The sequence below is a fragment of the Narcine bancroftii genome, chromosome 7 (genome assembly GCF_036971445.1).
Source record: "Narcine bancroftii isolate sNarBan1 chromosome 7, sNarBan1.hap1, whole genome shotgun sequence".
Classification (NCBI taxonomy): domain Eukaryota; kingdom Metazoa; phylum Chordata; class Chondrichthyes; order Torpediniformes; family Narcinidae; genus Narcine; species Narcine bancroftii.
The window spans coordinates 23,048,193-23,071,804 of record NC_091475.1 but is presented as its reverse complement, the minus strand read 5'-3'; the positions used below and the strand labels follow the sequence as shown (position 1 = coordinate 23,071,804).

General features: G+C 47.7%; 1 protein-coding gene across 29 annotated transcripts in view; it reads left to right on the top strand.

Annotated features, from left to right (window-relative positions):
- The window catches only part of robo2 (roundabout, axon guidance receptor, homolog 2 (Drosophila)), a 1,057,280-nt gene that overhangs the window by 616,436 nt on the left and 417,232 nt on the right, over nucleotides 1-23,612 (top strand). The gene's annotated exons all lie outside the window — the stretch shown is intronic.

Below are 23,612 nucleotides of genomic sequence, written 5' to 3'. Positions count from 1 at the left end.
GGGAGATGGTTGATTCCTGCTGTGGCGCCAGCACCTTTAGTGAACAGAAGTGGCGTGAGGGTTTTGTGAGGAGTTTTAGGGGCTGAGGGTATGACTCAATGGGCCTGGAATAGCTGGTACTCCTGGGGACACAGAGAGAGCTTCAGGTGCCGAACTCAGCCTGCAGTGATGACCGGTGGGGTGGGGGGGGGGGGGGGGTGATGGCGGGGAGAAAGAGAGGGAAAAGTAGACTTTGGCAAAAGCATTTGGAAAATTAATATGCTTCCCAGAACATTATTTGCCTTCTGTACGGCCAGCGGTCAAATGAGGCATTGATTGTTAAAGTGGTCTAGAAACCCAGGGGGTTGTGGGGGTGGGAGGGGGAGTTGGTGAAGAGGTAGAGTGAGCAGTGGGAGGTCAAAGGACAATTAACAAAACTATCCATGTTCTCCTCTGCTGAGGCAAGGAAGAAAGAATCAAAAACGAAGTGAGAAGCCTATCAGAATGTATGTGTCCAAACTATTGCCTTTGTCATTGACTGAGAGCTCCAGAAAACATACTTGACTGGTGAATTTTTTTTTAAATGGAGGTGAATCTGTTCCCAGAGCAGATCGGATTGTTTGTCTGTTGGCAGGTTTCTTCGTGCATGCCTCTTGTCTTGGTTCCTCACTGAGATAATGTACAGATTGTCTGCATTTTGCTAAAAAATCCTCTCACATCCACTGTGGGTGTTTCTGGCAAGGCTAACAGTAATTGGCCAACCCTTGGCGGCCTGAGAGGGTAATGGTGGTGGGCCACCTTGGCGATCCTCTTAGACCTTCAATTGAAGGAGATTATGATGCTCCGGCAATTCCCTGTCTGGTTTCTGAAGGTCGCTAGTCAATCCATATCTTTATTTCTCTACAATATTTATTTCTCTACATACCTGGTGGTATGTGTCTTGATTAGAGGGAGGAAGGTAGATTAGATTTAGTTTGTTTTTTTTTGCGTGTTTTCTTTTTTTTTAGATTAACCGATTATATGCGGTTTTAATTATGGTTGTCCCAGATCATATTATCACATTAGATAGATGTTACTCTGTGTTATGACCAAGGCCTAGTATAATGTAAGTCAATTGGTTTCAATCCAGAATTAATTTTAAGAAATAATGTTAAATCAATAAATATGGGTGGATTTGAATGATATTTATGTTAAGTTGTGATATGTATATGATATGACATGCTTTTTTGCTATATTCGTAGACTTTCCATGTAGGATTAATATGTTAAACTCAATAAAAATATTTTTAAAAGAAAGGAGATTCTGCCGGCTCCAGGGTTTAGACCCAGTGACGATGAGGGAACAGTGACGCCTTTCTTAGCCGACAGGTCGTGTGACCACATGTGTTGTTGTTCCCTTGGGCCTTACTGCCCTCCCCTTCCTTGGAGGTGGAGACTATGTGATTGGGAGCTGCTCTTGGATTTAGTTGAGCCAGATCATTAGGAGATCTTAAGATAGAGGTAGAAGTGAATGTGAGGGTCATGGCAAAGTCACAGTTCAGATTTATTGTCAGAGTACATTCATGGCATCACATATAACCCTTAGATTCTCTTTCCTGTGAGCCAGGCAGAATTTCTACTTTTCAGTAACTATAAACTGTACTCAAGAAAAAAGATGCGCATAAAAAAAAAAAGTGGAATGTGAACAAAGAGAGAAATGCTCAAAAGTTGATTGTCCAAAACAGAAAAAATATTCAATGACAAATAATGTGCAAAATAAGAGTACTTAAATGAGTCCCTGATTGAGTTTGTCATTGAGGAGTCTGGTGGTATGTGTCTTGTGGCACCTATGCCACAGAGAGAACAGAGTGTGTGCTGGGTGGTGTGGATTCTTGATGATTGCTGCTGCTCTCCGTCAGCAGCGTTCCCCATAGCTGTTCTCGATAGTGGGGAGGGTTTTCCCTGTGATATCCTAGGCTGTGTCCACTACCTTCTGCAGAGCTTTCCACTCAGAGGTATTGGTGTAGTGGAGGAGTTCATATTAAATGGCAGGACAGACTTGAGGTATTGAATGGGATCCTATTTTTCCTATGTTTTACTGAGTTGCCTTAACAGTTAAATTTGTAGAGGCGCATGGCTGTTTTATTTCCCAAAAACAGACTTTATTCACAATAAATTATTTACAGAAAAGAAAACCGTTCAGTCTTTTAACAACCATACTGTCAATCATATCTTTACATTCCCATCAATGTATATTATTACATTTATTCTCTAAACAGGCCATTACCACCCCTGTGGCATCTTGTCGTCGCTCCCTCCTCTGTTGTTTGAGGGGCTCCTCCTCATTCTCAGCCCCTGAGTGCCCAGTTACAGGAGGACTCTAGACTGTGGTTTTTCCACACAGCGCCCTCGTGTTGGCTGAACCAAGCCACAGCATGTACTTGAATGTGCCAGTCGGCAGCCTCTCCGTCTACTGACTGGTTGGGGGGGGGTGAGGGTAAATATTTCAGGTTGGGTGCTTTGCCTGAATAGATGTGCTTCTGAAGTGTGTTGGACCCACATTCATCCAGATAAGGGGAGAGCATTCCATCACACTGTACAGTTGTGGGAGGTAGAACCCACAAATCATGGACCCACAAATGTACCAAAAAGGTTAAAGTTTGCTTGCTTTGTGCATAAGCATTGAGATCACATGGTCAACAGCAGTGTCTTATTTCTCATTTATTATTTACTAATCAGAATTGCAATTAGCCACATCTGGATTTCCAATTAGCCACATGTGGCTTGCAGCTAGCATATCACACAACACTGACCTGGAATGAAATCAGTTCCCTGAATCAATTCCCTGAAACTGATTGTTAAGGGAATTTCTCCGAAGTTCATCTTCATGTTTCTTTTTTTCTTTATTAAATAAGAGAATGTCAATACAAGTAAGAGTCGGTGCCTCAAGAAAGCAGGCCCCTATCATCAAGAACCCACCCAGGCCTCTTCTCGTTGCTACCATCAGGAAGGAGGTACAGGAGCCTGAAGACGAACACCCAGCGGCACAGAAACAGCTCCACCATCAGATTTTTAAATGGTCAATGAACTGTAGATACTGCCTCGTTTTTCTACGAATTTATTTATCTTAAATAGTGTCTCTACAGAAATGTAATTTTTACCAATGTTTGCACAATAATGCCTGCCGTCAACAACAAATTTTGTGATCTATGTTCATGACAATAAACCTGCTTCTGAAATAAAACCCAGGACTATTCCAAAAGCAGAAGGAACAAGACCAGGCAAGTGCCTGGTGTTAATTAATATTTGAACATGATAATTTTGAAAGGTTTTAGCAAAAACTCAGAGGATAGCTGGCCAAACTTGAGAATTGTTGGCCTTTATCTGAAATGCAAAGGAGAGGAAATTATGTTCCTGTTGTCCGGTTGGTCTGTGTTCAGGGAACACTGCTGCTCAAGGAACTATTGCCTTTGGATGCATTGTAGTAGGTATTTATCAGAACTACGCTGGGACAGAGGGAAATGTGAGCACAATAAACCTTAATCTTGTGATTAAAGGTTGATTTTTACTGGTAATTGAGTTGTGAATAATGATTAACGTTAGTGTAGCAGTTAACACGAGGCTATTATAGCGCTAATGTCCTGGATTCAAATCAAGTGCTGTCTGTAAGGAGTTTGTACCTTTCTCCCACCCACCCCCCCTCCCCCCCACAAGACCTATGTGAGTTTCCTCCTGGTCCTCTGGTTTCCTCCCACCATTCAAAATATACGGCGGTTATAGATTAATCAAGGTATTTGGGTAGCACGGGTTTGGGACCAGTAGGGCCTATTACGATGCTATATGTTTAAAACAATGATAAAAAAAGTTTGTTATGGAGTATTTTTTATTTGTTGAAGGCAGTAAGCAATAAGGGGCTTCACGTTGTAATCACTGCTCGGTGTTTCAGCAGTGGGACACTGGTAGAACTACCTCCACTGACCAGTTTCAACCCTGACCTTCAGTGCTAACTATATCGAGTTTGCACATTCTCTGTCTGTCTGCATGGGTTTCCACTGGGTGCTCCAGTTTTCGCCCCTCATCCCAAAGTTGTGTGGGCTGGCATGTTAATCGAAAACTAAATGTGTACAAAGGGCAAGAATGAAATGTGTGTGGATATGTGGAGGGGAGCACTGGAATTGGAATTGGGGTGGGGTATAATGAGAAGTGTTCTTCAGCAATCAGTCTAACAGGAAAGCTCTAACATTCATACAACTGTGTAAAAAGCACAGTTATAAAGGAAGGTTAGTTAGCACCAATCAAGGGTAATTCTGTTGTGGGGTTTATTCAGGAGTAAAACCCCAAAGTCTACAGACACTGTGGTTAAGTAAAAATACAATGCTGGAGAAACTCAGCAGGTCAAACAGTCTATTTTATTTAGCAAAGATAAAGATACATAACTAATGCTTCTGGCTTGAGCCCTTCATCAAATTGTCAGCAGGTATCTGCACAAGATAGTAGGAGGAGAGGGGCATGGTTCCAAAGTTAGGAGGTAATAGGTGAATAAAGGAGGGAGGACCCAGCAGCAAGCAGGGGGAGGAGGATGACTCTGTGAGTGGAGAGCGAAGGGGGTAGAGAACTGGAAGAAAGAAGACAAAGGGAAAGGAGGGAGAAAGGAGAATAGGCTAACAGAAACCAGAGAGATCATCCAGTTGGTGAGTGCCCAGAAGGGAAATAAAATGTTTGTCCTCCAATTTACAGGTGGTCTTGGTGGGATAGCACGAGGCCAACGACAGACATGGGAGTGGAGTGTGGAATTGAAATGGTTGGCCACTGGGAGATCCTTGTCACTGTTGCGGGCAGAGTGAAGGTGCTCAGTGAAGTGATCTCCCAGTCTCTTCAGTGTAGATAAGGTCACATTCAGGAACCTGATGGCTGTGGGGAAGAACCTGGTCATATACACAGTAAATAAAGCTACTTGCTCATGATAGTCATATGGAATTGTTAATTGAAAACTTGATTTGTTCACTTGTATCTGTTACAGTCATACAGAACAGGCCAAGTTTGTCCATGCCAACTAAGTTGGCATTCTGGGCTCATCCCACTTGCCTGCTTTTGGTCCCATTCCATCTAAGCTCTCCTTTTCCAGACAACTTTACAACAGGATATAATCAGGATGCAGAGTTGGGCGGAAAAGCGGCAGATGGAATTCAATCTGGTTGATTGTGAAGTGATGTATTTTAGAAGGTCAACCTTGAAGACAGAGAACATGGTTAATGGTAGAATAACAGGAAGACCCTCAGTTCCAAGTCCATAGATCTCTCAAGGTTGCTATGCAGGTTGATAGGATAGTTAAAGAAGGCTTATGGTATGCTGGCCTTCATTAAGTTGGGGGATTGAATTCAAGAGCTGTGAGGTAATGTTACAATTCTATAAAACTCTGGTTAGAGCACACTTGGAATATTGCATTCACTACTGGACCCTTCGTTACGGGAAGGATGTGGAAGCTATAGAGAGGGTGCCGAAGAGATTTACCAGGATGTTGCCTGGATTGGAGAATGTGTCTGATGAGGCAAGGTTAAAAGAGTTAGGACTTTTTCTTTGGAGTGAAGAAGAATGAAAGGTGACCTAATAGAGGTCTACAAGGTTATGAGAGGCATAGATAGGGTGGACAGCTAGCACCTTTTTCCTGGGGTGAGACTTGAAAATAAAAGAGGACATCTGTACTAAATGAGGGGAGGAATGTTTAGGGGAGATACCAGGAGTAAATTTATTACACAGTGTGTGGTGGGTATCTGGAATGCATTGCCAGGAGTGATTATGGAGGCTGGAACAATTAGAATATTTAAATGATTCTTTTCCAGCACATGGATGTAAGAAAAATTGAGAGTTTTGGTGTGAGGTAGAAAAGGATCAGTTTGTTGAGTAGGTTTACATGGATCGGCACAACATCATGGGATATTCTGTTGTATATATCTGTCCAAATATCTTTTGAAAGGCAGGATTGTGCCCACTTAACCATATAACCATATAACCATTTACGGAGCGGCTTCTACAGCTTCCTCTGGCAATTCACTTCAGATACACACCACCCCTTGGGTGAATAAAGATGGCCCTCAGGACACTCTGATGGAAGAGGACACCATCTTCATCCTGTTTAGATTATGTACTTGGAGCACGTTCTTGGCTGAGCAAATCAGCTTTTTGAGGGCAAGTAGGGATGGGCAGGAAATGCTGGGATTACCAGAAATTTCCAACCGATGAATTTAAATATATCCCATTAAATGGTGATAGATGGTCAAGGACTGAATGGCTTCCTCCCAATCCAATGTTCTGTCTTTATTTCATTATTAGGATTTTCTTGCTCTGCTTTCCTCTCCCTTTAATGAAAGGCATAGATAAGATAAAGGTATGTAAGTTTTTTCCATTGGTGAGGGAGACCAGAACTAGGGGACACGGCCTCAAGATTCAAGGTAGTAGATTTAGATCAGAGATAAGGAGAACTGCTTTTCCCAGAGGGTGGTGAATCTATGGAATTTGCTGCCCATTTCTTATGTTCTTGTGTTCTCCTATCCTATAAAACTCACGGCATGAGTCCCCCGATGTTTGTTTCGTAGACAAGAGGATCTGAGAGGGATGCTATGAAGTTTACTGGCTGCTCCCCACTGCAATCTGGTTGACTGGAAAGTGGAGCATTGCCACTGAGCATTTTCGTTGGGGGACTAAAGGCAACCAGAAAATGCTTTGACTGTGTGTTGTAATGTGCAGGTCTTGCAGCTTTGCCCAAGTGAGAACCCTCACCTCCCGTCCCAGGGTGTAATCACTCCATGAATCATCAGTAGTCAGTTGAACCCATCTCGATATCAATGCGCAAGGTGAAGTTCAAGATGTCCAAGCCCTCACAGATAGCATTGCCCTGCTTGATACCTTGTGGTTCAGTAGCTACATTTGTGGGTCAGTCTGCCTTGCGTCAGAGTCCAACTGTCATCAGTCTGAGCCCAGATAAATCTCAGTGACCCTGCGGGGTGTAGACGTGGTGTTTCACTGTGTGCAGATCACCTGCACATTTTTCCTCACTTTGCAAAGCAGCCACACATGCGGGACAGCGGACAATAAAATTTGGAGCAGCGTTCAATCTGCTGGAGGAGCTCAGTAAGTTGAGCAGCATCCGGGGGAGAGAAAGAACCAGTCGATGTTTCAGGCCAGAATTCTTTGTCAAATCTGCTGAGATTCCCCCATCGGGATGATTTTTTTTTTGCTCTGAGTTCCAGCATCTGCATTCTTGTGTGCATCTCTCGGATGTGACTCCTCTCACCCGAGGAGTGCGGTAGAACAGAGGGATCTGGGAAACACAGATACATAATTCCCTGAAAGCGGCATCACAGGTGAAGAGGGTTGTAAAGAGAGCTTTTTGGCATATTGGCCTTGATAAATCAAAGTACTAAGTATAGGAGTTGGGATGTTTGGGTAAAGTTGTATAAGACGTTGGTGAGGCCACATTTGGAGTATTGTGTGCTGTTTTGGTCACCCAACTACAAGAAAGGCATCAATAAGATAGAGCGCAGAGAAGATTAACTAGGATGTTGCCCAGACAACAGGAAGTAAGTTGCAGGGGAAGGTTAAACAGGTTAGGACTTTATTCCCCGGCGCATAGAAGAATGAGGGGAGATTTGATAGAGGTATTTAAAATTATAAGGGGTAAAAACAGAATAAAGGCAACTAAGTTTTTTCCACTGAAGTTAGGTGAGATACAAACCAGAGGACATGAGCTAAGGGTAAAAGTGGAAAGGTTTATGCGGAACTTCTTCACACAGAGGAGTGGTGGGAGTGTGGAAGGAGCTGCCAGATGAGGTGGTGAATACGGGCTCAGTTTTAACATTTAAGCGGAGTTTGGGAAGGGTATGATGGGTTATGGAATTGCTGCAGGATATGGTGGGACTAGGCAGAATAATAGTTCAGGACAGATTAGAAGGCCAAAGGCCTGTTTTCTGTGCTGTAATGTCCAATGGTTCTAAATCTATCCCCAGGTCTCCTTAGTCCAGATTATTAAATTGTTGCAAATTCAGTGACATAACCACTGCCCCTATAATAATCAGTGCACAGGATAAATTTTAACCTCTATCGTCTTAAAACAAAATGAATGCTCGCAGGGCGTTGAAATTCTCTTGATGTAATCTCAGTTGTTGGTAGAGGTGACCCTCCCCGACATGTGATCATGCTGGTGACTGATGCAGTTAATGAGATCCAGGGGCACTTTGACTCATTGACACCCCCCCCCCCCTTCCCCCACATCTTCTACATCTAGAGCTCCTTTCCTCTGTCTCAGTTGCCCCACAGGCTCACTGTGTGAAAACAGGATTAAGCAGGTGTGAACAAAACATTTCAAGGGGCTTTCCATCATCACGGAACCACCGGCGTAGTGAATCTTCACTCACAAGGCTGGAGGACAAAAGCCAATTGTTTTGGCACTGCTTTCGAATGGGTGGGTTTTGTGTTTCTTTTGAGCTAATTTTCTAACCTCTTGCATCTGACATTGATTTCTCCCTAGTTGGTGTATTTGCCTTTCTGAGATGAGATCCACCTACCCCTCACAACCCCCAGCTCCACAAGTGTCCATTGTTGCCATGATAGGATGCAGCAGTACACCGGCATCCTGGACAAACTCAGCAGATCAGGCAGCATCCAAGGGAAGTAAAGGGTAACCAATGTTTCGGACCTGAGCACATTATCCGGACGGTGGTAAAAGGTGGGGAGAGGAGGGAGGAAGGGGCGGGGGAGAGCACAGCTTGACAGATGATAGATCGTAGGTGGATCCAGGTGAGTGGATAGAGGCTGAGGTGATCTGGAGAGGATAGCTCTCTGATAGGAGAAGGAAGGGAAGGGGTGGAGAGCTAAATAAAAAGATACAGAGGTATAGGGAAAGAAAGACTCAGGGAAGGGGGTTAACAGAAACCAGAGAGGTCAATGTTAATGCCGTCTGGTTGGATGGTGCCCAGATGGAATTTCCATTGTTGCTCCTCCAATTTTTGGGTGGCCTCAATTTGACAATGTGTGGAGTTGAAGTGGCTGGTCACTGCGAGATCCTCACTGTTGCAGCAGACAATTAACCACCCACCGAAACAATCTTCCAGTCTATGTTCCAGTTTAAACTATAGATTTCGTCCCGTTACCAAGACACTTTTCTCTCAGAACCATTGTGATGGACAGGAGGGAGTCACTCCCTCGGGGAAGAGTCCTGTCCCAAAATGTTGACCTTTATCTCCCACGGATGGGGCCCGATCAGCGGAGTTCTTCCAGCAAATTTCAACGTCTGCAGTCTCTTGTGTGACATAACCTGGGATCAGGATTGATCAGGATTGATCAGGGCCAATGAAATGAATCTGATCGGGTAGCCCCCACAGAGGTAAATTTTGGAGGTCTCTCATTGTGATGGGCCAGCACCGTTATACATTAACTCCTGTATCTCTGTTCACTTATTATTTCCAACATTTTTGCTTACCTTTATTTTAAATCTCCAGCATTCACAGAATTTTGCTTTATGTTAATGTTTTCAGTAAAGTTTCAAAAGAGTGAGAATCTCCATGTCCTCCTGCAAGAGAAAACTGGGCATCTCAGTTTAAGAACTGATGCACAATCTTTGCACAAAGACTGAGGTTGCCAAAACTGAAGGTTTTTATTTGTAAGAGATGGACAGCATCCCTGTGTTGGTCACTCACACTGACCCGGACTTGAACTGGGGGCAGGCTTGTGGCATGACAGCCTTTATGGGGAAGAAAGAGGAGGAGTCATGAGCCGGCCAGTGAGAGCTGGACCAACCAGGAGAGGACATGTAATTTACATATGACAAATATGTACAATAGTGGTTTTATCACAACGAGACAATAGTTGTATAAGGTTATGAGGGGCTTGGCCTTGGATAGGGTGGGCAGCCAGCACGTTTCCTCTGGTAGAGGTGACCCTCGCTGGCAACAATAGCGAATATCAGAGGACAAATGTTTACTGTTGAGCATGAAAGATTAGGGGAGATGACAGAGTTGAGTACTTACACAGAGAGTGGAGGGTGCCTGGAATGCATTGCTGTGGTTGGTGGTGGAGGCTGGTAAAATAGGGAGATTTAAAAACTGTCAGACGCAAAAGGGCTGGAGAATCTCAGCAGAACACTCAACATCCACAGCAAGTGAAGTGTCACAGACTTTTCCCTTTGCCATCCTAATTTTAAATTTAGACACAAGCACGGTAATGAGTCATTTTAGCCCACAAGTTTGTGCCGCCCAATTAACCTGGCACCTCCGGTACATTTCGAATGGTGGGAGGAAACCGGAGCCCCCAGGGAAAACACACGCAGACACGGAGAGAACTTATCAACTCCTTACAGACAGGGCAGGATTTCAATCCCTATCGCTGGGGCTGAAATGGCATTGAGCTAACTGCTATGCCATCCATGCTGTCCTTTATTCAGGCTGCTGGAACTGAACAGAGAAAAACTATAGTAGTGATCTACCTGAATTAAATCAAAAGAGACACAAGATGGATGTAAGTATTCATAGTAATCCTCGTGCAAAAAAAAAAGGAGACCTGCAATAGGGCAGACAGTGCGTTTGTGATGTTTGAACAGCCTATGATCAGTGAACCAAGAGGAGGTTCGAGAGCCAGTTAGAAAGAAACCTGATGGCATCTTCATTGACTTCAGGTAAATCCCATCTCCATATGGTTCCACTTCCTGACCTATTCCTGTGCTAATTTTCTCTCTCCAATCCCATCTCCTTCCTAATGGTTTCTTCCTTTACTTGCCTCTCCACCTTTCACACCTATACCCTATCATCCCTGTCCCCTCTCCTCACTTCTTACCCCCTTCTATATTTGTACTTTCACTTATTCTATCTTAGTCAAGTCAAGTTTATTATCATCCAATTGCACAAGTACAACCCGACAAAACGGCGTTCTCCGATCCTCATTGCAAAACAAGCAGACACACAACTAGACAGAAAAATAATGCATCCGCAGGACGTATCGTTTTGTACAAATAAGAGTCTTGGATGGCTAGTGCGGGCAGCTCCTTTAGTTGTTCAGCATTCTCAATGCCCGTGGGAAGCTGCTCCTCAACTCGGTGGTGCTGGCTCTGATTCTCTTCCCCGACGGGAGCAGCTGAAAGGTACCATGTGAGGGGTGGTAGGGGTCCTCCATGTTTTTCTGCACCCTCTTCAGACAATGGTCCTGATTGATCCCGTCAATGGTGGGGAGGGAGGCTCCAGTGATCCTCCCTTCCAATCTTCAGGTTCTGTGGATTGACCTCCAATCCATTTCTCTTCGTCTTGATAAGAAACGTTGACTGACCATTTCTACTCATGGATGCTCTCTGACCTGCTGAGTTCCTCCAGCAGGTCTCTGTCTGCTTGAGGTTACAGGCTTTGTGTTTCTTGTTAACACCAGGGGGATTGGCCTCAGTTTTTTTGTGGTTAAACTCAACATTGACGGTCTCTGAGAGGCCAGGGAGTGCCACGCAGTGAGGGTGAGCTGACATTGAAGAATTTAACCTGCCCATACTCTCCACTTCCCTGAGTAAACAGTCCTGCCAGTCAGCATTTACTTGCTGGCATTTCTGTAGGCAAGGATGGCTTGTTCCTATATTGAGGTCTAAATGGGAGACGGTCACAAATGTGCAGCCCTGTAACTTTCCCAACCCCTGGGGCATTTCTTAATGACCTACCCAATGAGATTCAAAGTGCATTTATGCAGTTCACTGGGTCACAGGCAGAGAACTGCTGAGAAAATTGCTGATGGTTTTCAGAGCTGACCCTTGACCTTTGGTTCCTGCGCAATCCATATCCTGAAGACTTGGCCAGACAATGATGTGCTCGGCCAGGTGGAAAATTGTGATGCATGTGGAACTAAGAGATCTTGGGCAGTGCAGCGCGACTGCAGACTCGGGTTCAGAGACTTGGGTTCAGTACCAACCTCTGCTGCTGTCCAGGTGGAGTTTGCATGTGCTTCCTGCAACTGTGGGTTTTTTCAGGGTGCTCCGGTTGCTATTTTTTTGCATAAAATGTGCTCGCTGATCAGCAACTTCCTCTTCACTCCCTGCTTCTCTCAAGCTCTACAAATGTACTCACCCAGACTTGCTTCCACAGCCATCTCTTCTTTCTTCTTTGGCTTGGCTTCGCGGACGAAGATTTATGGAAGGATAATGTCCACGTCAGCTGCAGGCTCGTTTGTGGCTGACAAGTCCGATGCGGGACAGGCAGACACGGTTGCAGCGGTTGCAGGGGAAAATTGGTGGGTTGGGGTTGGGTGTTGGGTTTTTCCTCCTTTGTCTTTTGTCAGTGAGGTGGGGTCTGCGGTCTTCTTCAAAGGAGGTTGCTGCCCGCCGAACTGTGAGGCGCCAAGATGCACGGTCTGAGGCGATATCAGCCCACTGGCGGTGGTCAATGTGGCAGGCACCAAGAGCTTTCTTTAGGCAGTCCTTGTACCTCTTCTTTGGTGCACCTCTGTCACGGTGGCCAGTGGAGAGCTCGCCATAGAACACGACCTTACTTTTTTGCATAAAATGTGCTCGCTGATCAGCAACTTCCTCTTCACTCCCTGCTTCTCTCAAGCTCTACAAATGTACTCACCCAGACTCGCTTCCACAGCCATGTGTTCTATCCATATCCAATTAACACATTTTGTCCTTTTGTCTGCACGCCTCCCCTGCTCTTTCTTTTAATCCAGGTGCCTGCCTGCTTTTTACTCCAACCTTGATGGAAGGCTCAGGCTCGAAACATCGGTCATACCTCTTTGACTCCTATGGGCGCTGTGAGACTAGCTGAGTTCCTCCAGCATTTCTGTATGTTTTACTGCAATCCACTGTACCTTTGCCAGGCTGGACATGAAGCTCCTAAATTCCCTCTGGTAACATATCTGCCTCTTCCTCTGCAATATTCCTAAACTCCCACAGATAGCACAGAGATAACAGACAGCTCACCCACTGTTCTCATGGACAGAGATCGGAAAAGATCGGCCTTGGAACACAGGGAGTACTGCTCACCTTTAACAGACTCCATGGATTTATTTAAGCGGAACTTTCCTCTTTGTGTCCTTTTCACTGGATGATTAACGTGGAGTTTAGTGCCTAAGGCTTTGCGATTGGAAATTGCTAGATTCTTAATCAGAAATGTGGCGCAAGGGAGGGGGTGGGGGGGACCGAGGGAGTGTGTGTGTCTGAGAAAGAAAGTGTATGCAGGCTGGAGTGATGGAGATTGTGAAGTTTTGATGTGTTGTCTCCATGTGAAAAGGCACATGAAACAAGGGCTTGGCTTTTCTCTCTTGATCTGTGCCATGATTCTTGAATGACGATGTTCGGGTTAGCTAATTTCTGAACAAAGAATTGTACAGGCTGCGACAGATTCACGTGGATGATTCTGGAGATGAAAGGGTTATCATTTGAGGAACGTTTAACACCTCTTGGCCTGTACTTGTTGGAATTTAGGAGAAAGAGGGGAGATCGTATTGAAACATTTTGAATGTTGAAAGGCATGGACAGAGTAGATGTAGAAAGGTTGTTTCCCGTGGTGGGAGAGTCTAGGACAAGAAGGCACAACTTCAGGATTGAAGGCCGTCCACTTAGAATGGAGATTTTCGAGGAATTTCTTCAGCCAGAGGGTGGTAAATGTGTGGAATTTATTGCCACAGGTGGTTGTGGAGGCCAAGTCACTGGGTGTATTTAAGGCAGAGTTTGATAGGTTCTTGATCAAAGGTTATGGGCTGAGCGGGAAAATGGATCAGCTCATGATTGAACGATGGGGCAGATTTGATTGGCTAAGTGGCCTATTTCTGCTCCTATATTTATGGTATGGACAGGAGATTATTTTGTGCATTGGAGCTCTGCCAGCTCTTGTCAAGTGGCAGGTCCTGTAGCCCGTACTATGTACTGTAACCCTCTAGGTTATTGACACCTATTGAGTGGGGTGGAGAGCCTTGAATTTCAGTTCATCCATCACAGGTACCTCTTATCTCCCTCAAAGCTCCAATCTGACAAGCTGCCAACAAGTTGCCCATCCTCACATCCCACCCATTACTAATCCCATTCACCAGCACTATCCCTGGACCCTTCTGTGCCATGGTGAATTTGATGCTCGTCCAGAGCAAGAAAGTGTCTGGCTCCATGGTGTTTCTTGGAAGACCCCCAATGATGGATGGAAGGGGAGCTGAAAGTCATCCGATTTCCAGCAGGTGTGGGTGCGTTCAGAGCCCAGCATGGACACAGTGGACCAAATGGTCTCCTTCTGCCTGGTTCTGCGTTTACCCTTGAATGCCATTTCTTTCACCAGCCTCTAAAGGCGGTGACGGCAGCAACTTCACACATTAAAAAGCCTAATTTGAGTGTGTCTTCAGTCCCACCCACCAAGGTATAGCTCAGAAGTCCGGTTTGCAAAATCATTGAGGTTCCCTTCCGCCCCACACAGAGCATCTTTCAGCTGCTCCTGTTGAGGGAGAGATACAGGAGTATCAGAGCCAATACCACCAGGGATGAGGAACAGCTTCTTTCCTCGTGAAGTGAGAATGGTGAACGACCAATGGAACTTCCCACACTAACCGTCCGAGACTCTCATATGTACAAAGCAGCATTTATTTATTTCTTTGTATGTATGAATATTTGTCTGTATGTGTGCTATGTCTAGTTGTGTGTCTGCACGTTCGGAGAACACTGTTTCGACGGGTTGTGCTGGCGCAATCAGATGACAGTAAACTTAACTTGACAAACTGATGTCATTGTTTTTGAGGGTGGGATGTTGGTGTGGGAAAGGGCAGTGGGGTGGGGAACCATGAATTTCTCCCCATCCACCACGGGAACTCCCTCACAGGCACCTCTGATTATCATTCTCAATGCTCCAATTTGACAGCATCAGGCCAACATTTTGAATCAACCAATACAATGTGACTCTCATCTTAAACCTCCAATCTATGGCTTTCTCCCTCCTCAACCAAAGCCCTGCCTCTGCAAAAAGTGATTCCAGGGAATTTTTTCATGATGTGTGTAGATTGTTATGTACAGTTTCAGCCACCCATGCATCGCGCTTGACCAAAACAGAGGCCCGGCTACGTATATTAAATCCATTTATTTCACTCATTGCCTTGGCAATGCGACAGCTGAACGGGTCAGTGGCTCTCATTCCAATAACGTTCAATGTTATTCAGTTTCACTCCCCCCCACCCCCCCACCCCACTCGTCTCCCGGTGCTGAAGCCTGGGGCCACGTTACAATGAATGCATTGCCATTATTATCGTCATTGCTCATGGAGAGCAGTTGTTCTTCTTCACAAATTCCTCTGCTGCCTCCCAATCACCGACAAGATTGCCTGCTAGAGATTGCACAGCTAAAGGTAATTAGGGAAGAATTAGGCTTGTTCTTGTTGGTGGAGAGATGGGTCCCCATCGGGAGATGGGATTCAGCCAGAGGCATCCTTTTGATTGCTTTCATTCGCCACACTGTGGGAGGGGGTGGTATTGAGGGAGGTCCCAATCTGGTGAGGGGGGGGGGAGTACTGATTTCCACTTCCTTGCCCTCGTCTGCTGTCCAGACATGCCGTGGGGATCCATTCTATCACCTGGAGATGAGGGAGGTCTTCAGTGGAGTTCTCTATATGCTGGAATCCTCCCCCCTTTACTTCGAGGACCTGGAGCTGAGTTATCACTTCCAGTATCAGTTCACTGACACCCCGGCTGCCTGTGGCCCAGAGGAGACATGTACTTGAAATGTGAGTGGTTGCAGCTCCTCTTCACTTACACGAAGGGGCCGCTCCTCAAATTCTGACTGCACTTCAGCACCCCCCCCCCCCCCCCCCACGCTCCTGATCTATGATTTCCCAGTGCGAAAGAGAGCTGGGCGTTCAGAGGATCTCCTTGTGGGTTGTTGCTGGGCCTGGCCAAACTGGCCATTCACGGGTCGAGGCAGACAGTCAAGGGTTCGAGGCAGGCTGGCTGACTGACTCACTTTCGGGGTTACATCCGGATTTGTGTTTCATTAGAGTGGGAGTACGCGATGTCCGAGGGGACTCTGGGTAAGTTCCGAGAGCAGGGGATCGATTGAGTGCATCATAGACAGCAACAACAGGATTTCAATTTGAAAATGTAAAGAGCATGTAGTTGATTGCATCTGTGTAATAACTTTGTTTCTCCCCGCCCTGTTGGCTGCCAACTTCACTACAAAGACGTTATCAAGCGCGATCTCCAGTCATTCCATGTCAACCATACTTACTGGGAGGGTCTCACAAAAAGTTGCGCTGCATGGCGTTTCGCAATTCGCAGTGGCACATCACAATGTGCCAACAATACAAAAAGTTCTTTGAGGGCAGAAGAGCTCCAAGGCACCATGTTTATCTTCGCTCGTGAAGGGATGGGCCATGATGGTGATGAACAAAGGGGCAGTATTAATTATGGCTTATCGTGAATTTCCAACAATGTAAATAGTATTATTAAATGTAGTTTGTGTAGTTTTGTAGTGCTGTTGTACTTTGAATAAACTACACAGACAGCACGATTAGTGTAGCAATTAACACAACACTATTACCGCGCCAGCGACCCAGGTTTGAATCTGCCTGTTGTCTGTAAGGAGTTTGTACCTTCTCCCCGTGTCTGTGTTGGATTCCTCCCACTCTTCAAAATGTACGGGGATATTTAGGTTAATTGGGTGTATTTGGGGACCATGGGCTCATGAGCCAGAAGGGCCTGTTACCATGCTGGATGTCTACATTTAAAATTTTGTTTAAAATAAAGGGCAGTATTGAGGGAGTACTGCTACTTTTCGACACACATCTCCATGGCAATGTTTGTACTAGTGATCTTGTAAATGCTGCCTGAGTTATTGTCCCAGTTAGGGTCACGGAGAGAAGCCTTTCGAATCATCTGATCATTAACACCCACTTGCACTGATCCGACACTAATCCCCATTTTATTTTCCCCCACATTACCAGCGATTGACTCAGAATCTGTCCCTCACCGATAGATGGGGATAATTTACAGTGGCCGGTTGACCTAGCAACCGACAGCCCTTGGGATGCAGGAGGAAATCGGATCACCAAGTTGGAAAATAGTGGACATGGAAAGTGCAAAAAAACTCTCCACGGACAGCACTGGAATCTGGGATTGATCCCAGGTTTCTGCTGCTGTGAGAGTCGATAACTCCCCAGAAAATTCATCCCCTGAAAAGTGTAGTTTGGAATAAGTTCTGTCTCTGCACCGAGGGGAAAATCAAGGAGAAACTGCCATCTTGATAACTTGAGTATGACAAGCAAGGATAGACTCGAAGAGGGCAAATCCCCTATCCACTTCCCTCCACTAAAGTTCACCCTGGGTAAATAGCCAACGTAAATTTATGAGCACTTTGAAAGGCCTGAGGCCGACTGGGCTGGAGCATGTGAAGTTTCAGTCAAACATTTGCCTCAGTGTGTTTAACAGTTTCTGCAGGTTACCTCTTATTGCTTGAGTCTCATCTGATTCCTTTTCCTTTTCTATACGAACCCCTCTGAGCGAAACTTTGGTGGAAATTTGTCTCTTCCTTCCACTCTCCCCTTGGATTGGCCTGAAAGTCCTGAATTTTCCAATCAGGCAGCCCGACCTTCCGCCTTGTGGCACAGTGATCGTAGTGGTAAGTGCGATGCCGTTATCGCACCAACGACCCTGTGGTATATTCTCCCCGTGTCTGTGTGAGTTTTCCCCAGGTGCTCCGGTTTACTCCTACCTTTCTAAAAAAAACATATGGGCATTGTCGGTTAATTGGTATATTTAAGCAGCACAAGTACGTCAGCCAGAAGGGTTTGTTACCACGCGGAATGTCTACATTTAAAAATGTAAATTTTAAAATTTAAATGATTGTGATAGTACAGATCTATCACCAATGTACATAGTGTATATAGTTACTGTATCTAGACTGTGCTTACAGCGATTGGCTGAGAGCTAAGCCACGCCTATTGTCTGGGCCTTAAAGGGTTGTGTCCCTAGACAGGTCGGATCATTCCGGACTGGTCGGCCACCTGTGAAGAGCTCCTGTCTTTTGCTAATAAAAGCCTTGGTTTGGATCAACAAGTCTTTGGTTCTTTTGACGAGCTCTACAATTTTATTAACAAAAAGAATTTTTTTTGAAAGGGATGGAGCGTTTAACTCAGCCAGAAAAAACTTGATATCGACCCACAGTCAGCTACAGCCTTCAAAGCCTTTAAGTTCTGGCTGCTGAACTTTGAAAACTTCCTGAGACTCATTGAGGTGGAGGAGGATAACCAGCGTCTAACAGCATTGCTGTCTATGGTGTCCTTGAGAGTCTACGAGAACATCCAGGATGAGACAAGCCACGTCCGGCCCTCAAAGAATGACCCCTTGGTCGACCGAGTGACTCTACTCCACGCGAACCCACATTACGCCTACGTTGAGTTCCCAGACGGGCGGGAGGACACTGTTTCGGTGCGGGACCTAGCTCAGCACGCGGTAGACCCAGCAAACCCCCCAACCCAACCTTCCCCAACTCTTTATTCCCTAGGCCCCATGCCGCAACAGAAAGACCAACAGCACCCCAACGACCCGGGCCACCCTGCCGACAACACGACTGGGGAATTGAGCGACGGAGCAGTCGCACCCGACGAGCCCGCTGGCAACACCATCCCAGCGACCCCAATCCTGGCACCACGGCGGTCACGCCGGATGGTCAGACCCCCTGACCGCTACAGTCCTTGACTTACCCCTTCCTTTCATTCTCTCCCTCATTTTTTTTTGTTTCCAGGGTCAGTTCTCCAAGAAGGGGTGAATGTGATAGTACAGATCTATCACCAATGTACATAGTGTATATAGTTACTGTATCTAGACTGTGCTTATAGCGATTGGCTGAGAGCTAAGCCACGCCTATTGTCTGGGCCTTAAAGGGTTAAAGGGTTGTGTCCCTAGCCAGGTTGGATCATTCCGGACTGGTCGGCCACCTGTGAAGAGCTCCTGTCTTTTGCTAATAAAAGCCTTGTTTTGGATCAACAAGTCTTTGGTTCTTTCGACGAGCTCTACAATGATCACCTCACCTCAGGGAGTGATGAGAAGTGAGTGGTCACACTTTCCCTCTCCAGTTACAAGAGTGGAGGGAGCAGTGTTTCCTGATGATGAGTTGAACCTACAGGTGGACCAAACCAGCAGTACGTTGTGGCCCACAACAGGATGGTCAGCACTACTCCAAAGTCGCTTATTTTTGGACGAGGATGACTGTGTGTGATAGTACAGATCTATCACCAATGTACATAGTGTATATAGTTACTGTATCTAGACTGTGCTTACAGCGATTGGCTGAGAGCTAAGCCACACCTATTGTTTGGGCCTTAAAGGGTTGTGTCCCTAGCCAGGTCGGATCATTCCGGACTGGTCGGCCACCTGTGAAGAGCTCCGGTCTTTTGCTAATAAAAGCCTTGGTTTGGATCAACAAGTCTTTGGTTCTTTCGACGAGCTCTACAATTTTATTAGCAAAAGGAATTTTTTTTGAAAGGGATGGAGCGTTTAACTCGGCCAGAAAAACTTGATATCGACCCACAGTCAGCTACAGCCTTCAAAGCCTTTAAGTTCTGGCTGCTGAACTTTGAAAACTTCCTGAGATTCATTCAGGTAGAGGAGGATAACCAGCGTCTAACAGCATTGCTGTCTATGGTGTCCTTGAGAGTCTACGAGAACATCCAGGATGAGACCACTTACACCGCAGCCATAAAGGTACTGAAAGGACTGTATGATCAACCGGTGAACAGAGTTCATGCCCGGCTCATGCTTGCGTCGAGGAAACAACAGCCCGGTGAGTCCAGCAGGGCATATTTACAAGTACTAAAGGCATTGGGCAAGGACTGTAACTGTGTGGACAAAACTGCTGCCGAGATCACTAGCGACCTCGTCCGGGATGCCTATGTGGCTGGGCTCCGATCGAACGAAGTGAGGCTGCGCTTGCTCGAACAAGGGGTAGAAAAACTAGAGGACGTGGCCCGGATTGCAATCACAATGGAGGATGCAGCCTTAAAGTCCGCCGAGCTCTCTAGGGACTGGACCCCTCGTTCTGATGTGAGTAAAGTGCCCTTCTACCCTACCCCTGACGGCCTGTCGGCTGCTGCTACCCTGCCCCGTGCGAACCCGAAATGTTATTTCTGCGGGAGGAACAAGCACAGCAGATCCCAGTGCCCAGCAAGAAAAGCCAGGTGCCAGAAGTGCCTTAAAAACGGCCACTTTGCTGCAGTCTGTAGGTCTAAAATGGCCGCCAGCAAACACAGTGCCTCGTGTGAAGCCCAATCGCCGCTTTCCCATTCAAACTCATCTTCCCCAGAGCTCTCGTCCAATGAGAGCGAGGGCTCCCCTGCACGGCAACGCCTGACGTCACGGAGACGCCGAACCCGGAAGGGGCAACCCACCGTCGCAACCATGGTGATGGCCTGCCTCTCGCCCGCCGCTGCTGCCGCCGCCACGGACACCCCCGGGGCCGACGCTACCGCCGCTGCTGCTGCCGCCACAGACACCCCCGGGGCCGACGCTACCGCCGCCGCAGCCACCCCCGCGGCCAACCAGGTGCTCACCCTAGCGTCCATCGCTGACGACCGCCAGGGCCCGACCACCGATCACGAGCAACTACAAACCCCACTACTTACCATTCACCCGCCACAACAGCACTTCCGGGAGGTTCTCCAACCTGCTCCTCGAGCGTTGCCTACGTCATCCCGTTGCGTGACGTCATCCCGTTGCGTGACGTCATCCCGTTGCGTGACGTCATCCCGTTGCGTGACGTCATCGCGCAAAACTCGCCTGTCAACTGCTTCAATAACATTAAACCAGCAATGCTCTCATCCCCTCACCAGAGCAATGGAACTGATTAAAGTGCATGGACACTACACCAATTGCTTATTTGACTCTGGGTCAACTGACAGTTTTATCCAGCCAGATCTGGCCCTCCATTGGGGACTTGACATTATCCCCACTACCCAGAGGATCTCATTAGCGACGAGGTCGCACTCGACTGGGATAAAGGGGTATTGCATCGCCACGCTGGAAGTACAGGGCGTGACGGTCACCCACTTTAAATTATTCGTCCTTCCCCAATTGTGCGCCCCAGTGTTGCTGGGATTAGACTTCCAGTGTCAGTTCCAAACGGTGTCCCTACACTTTGGGGGACCCCACGCCCCCCTCTCGGTCTGCCATCGCCATCGCCCCACTCCCGAAGCACCCGAGCAACCCGCCCCCGTGCCCCGGGGCCAATCCTGCGGCCTTTCCACACTCCGGATTGCCCCGCCAGCACTCTTCGCAAACCTCACCCCTGGCTGGAAGCCTGTGGCCACCAAAAGTCGGCAATATAGTTACGAAAACAGGCAATTCATTAGGAGTGAGGTGCGTAGATTGCTGGATGAGGGCATCATCGAACCCAGTTCAAGCCCCTGGAGAGCCCAGGTGGTGGTTGTCAAGAATGGGGAAAAACTACGGATGGTGGTCGACTACAGCCAGACCATTAACCGCTTCACACTCCTGGATGCGTACCCCCTGCCACGCATCACGGATGTGGTGAACCAGATCGCCCAGTACCGCATTTTCTCCACTATTGACCTACGTTCGGCCTACCACCAGCTCCCGATCCGCTGCGAGGACCGACCATTCACGGCCTTTGAAGCGAATGGGCGGCTATATCAATTTCTCAGGGTACCATTCGGGGTCACAAATGGTGTCGCGGTCTTCCAGCGGGAAATGGACAGGATGGTGGACCAGAACGGGCTAACCGCTACCTTCCCGTATCTGGACAATATCACCATCTGCGGCCACGACATGCAGGACCATGACGCCAACCTAGACAAATTTCTTCAAACTGCCCGTCAGCTAAACCTGACTTACAATTTGGACAAGTGTGTTTTCCGGACCACACGACTCGCTATTCTAGGTTGTGTGGTGGAAAACGGGATAGTCATGCCAGATCCTGACCGCATGCGTCCCTTAATGGACTTACCCCCCCCACATACCCAGAAAGCTCTCAAACGCTGCCTGGGCCTTTTCTCTTATTACGCACAATGGGTTCCAAACTACGCCGACAAGGCACGTCCTCTTATCAAGACCACCTCTTTTCCCCTCTCGACCGAAGCCACAGCGGCTTTCGATCGAATCAAATCTGACATCGCTGCTGCGACGCTGCACGCGATCGATGAGTCTGTCCCGTTTCAAGTCGAGAGCGATGCATCCGACTTCGCCCTGGCAGCCACCTTGAACCAGGCCGGTCGGCCTGTAGCCTTCTTCTCCAGAACCCTCCAGGGTCCGGAGAGTAGACACTCCTCGATCGAGAAGGAGGCCCAGGCCATAGTTGAAGCGGTACGTCGTTGGAGACATTACCTCGCTGGGAGGCGCTTTACACTGTTGACTGATCAACGCGCGGTCTCCTTCATGTTCAGCAACACCCAGCGTGGTAAGATAAAAAACGACAAAATCGCCAGATGGAGAATCGAACTCTCCACCTTTAACTATGACATCCTGTACCGGCCTGGTAAGCTCAACGACCCGCCTGACGCGCTCTCCAGGGGGACGTGCGCCAGCATACAGATGGACAGACTACGGAAACTCCATGAGGCGCTCTGTCATCCAGGGGTCACTAGGTTTGCTCACTTTGTCAAGGCGCGCAACTTACCCTACACAATTGAGGAGATCCGCTCCATGACCCGAGCCTGTTCGGTGTGCGCCGAATGCAAGCCCCACTTCTTCCGTCCGGATAACTCCCACGTCATCAAAGCCACCCGCCCCTTCGAGCGTCTTAGCGTAGACTTTAAGGGACCCCTACCGTCGACCAACCGTAATACCTACATCCTTACGGCCATCGACGAATACTCCCGCTTCCCATTCGCTGTGGCCTGCCCAGACACCACTGCCACCTCAGTGATACAGGCCCTTCACAGTATTTTCACCATCTTCGGGTACCCCAATTCCATCCACAGTGATAGGGGGTCCTCATTCATGAGTTCAGAGCTGCAACAGTACCTTCTGGAGTGTGGCATTGCTTCAAGCAGGACCACGAGCTATAACCCACGCGGTAATGGCCAGGTCGAGAGGGAGAATGCCACCATATGGAGAGCGGTTACACTGGCTCTCCGGTCTAAAGGTCTCCCCACCTCTCACTGGCAGGAGGTTCTCACTAGTGCCTTACACTCCATCCGCTCCCTCCTATGTACTGCAACAAATGCCACCCCCCACGAAAGGATGTTCCTTTTCCCGAGGAAATCCGAATCGGGAACCACTGTACCGGCATGGCTCACCGTCCCTGGCCCCGTCCTTTTGCGACGCCACGTCCGGCACTCAAAGAATGACCCCTTGGTCGACCGAGTGACTCTACTCCACGCGAACCCACATTACGCATACGTGGAGTTCCCAGACGGGCGGGAGGACACTGTTTCGGTGCGGGACCTAGCTCAGGACGCGGTAGACCCAGCAAACCCCCCAACTCCTTATGCTCCAGGCCCCGTGCCGCAACAGAAGGACCAACAGCACCCCAATGACTCGGGCCACCCTGCCGACAAAACGACTGGGGAATTGAGCGACGGAGCAGTCGCACCCGATGAGCCCGCGGGTGACACCACTCCAGCGACCCCAATCCCGGCACCACGGCGGTCACGCCGGATGGTCAGACCCCCTGACCGCTACAGTCCTTGACCTACCCCTTTTCATTCTCTCCCTCGTTTT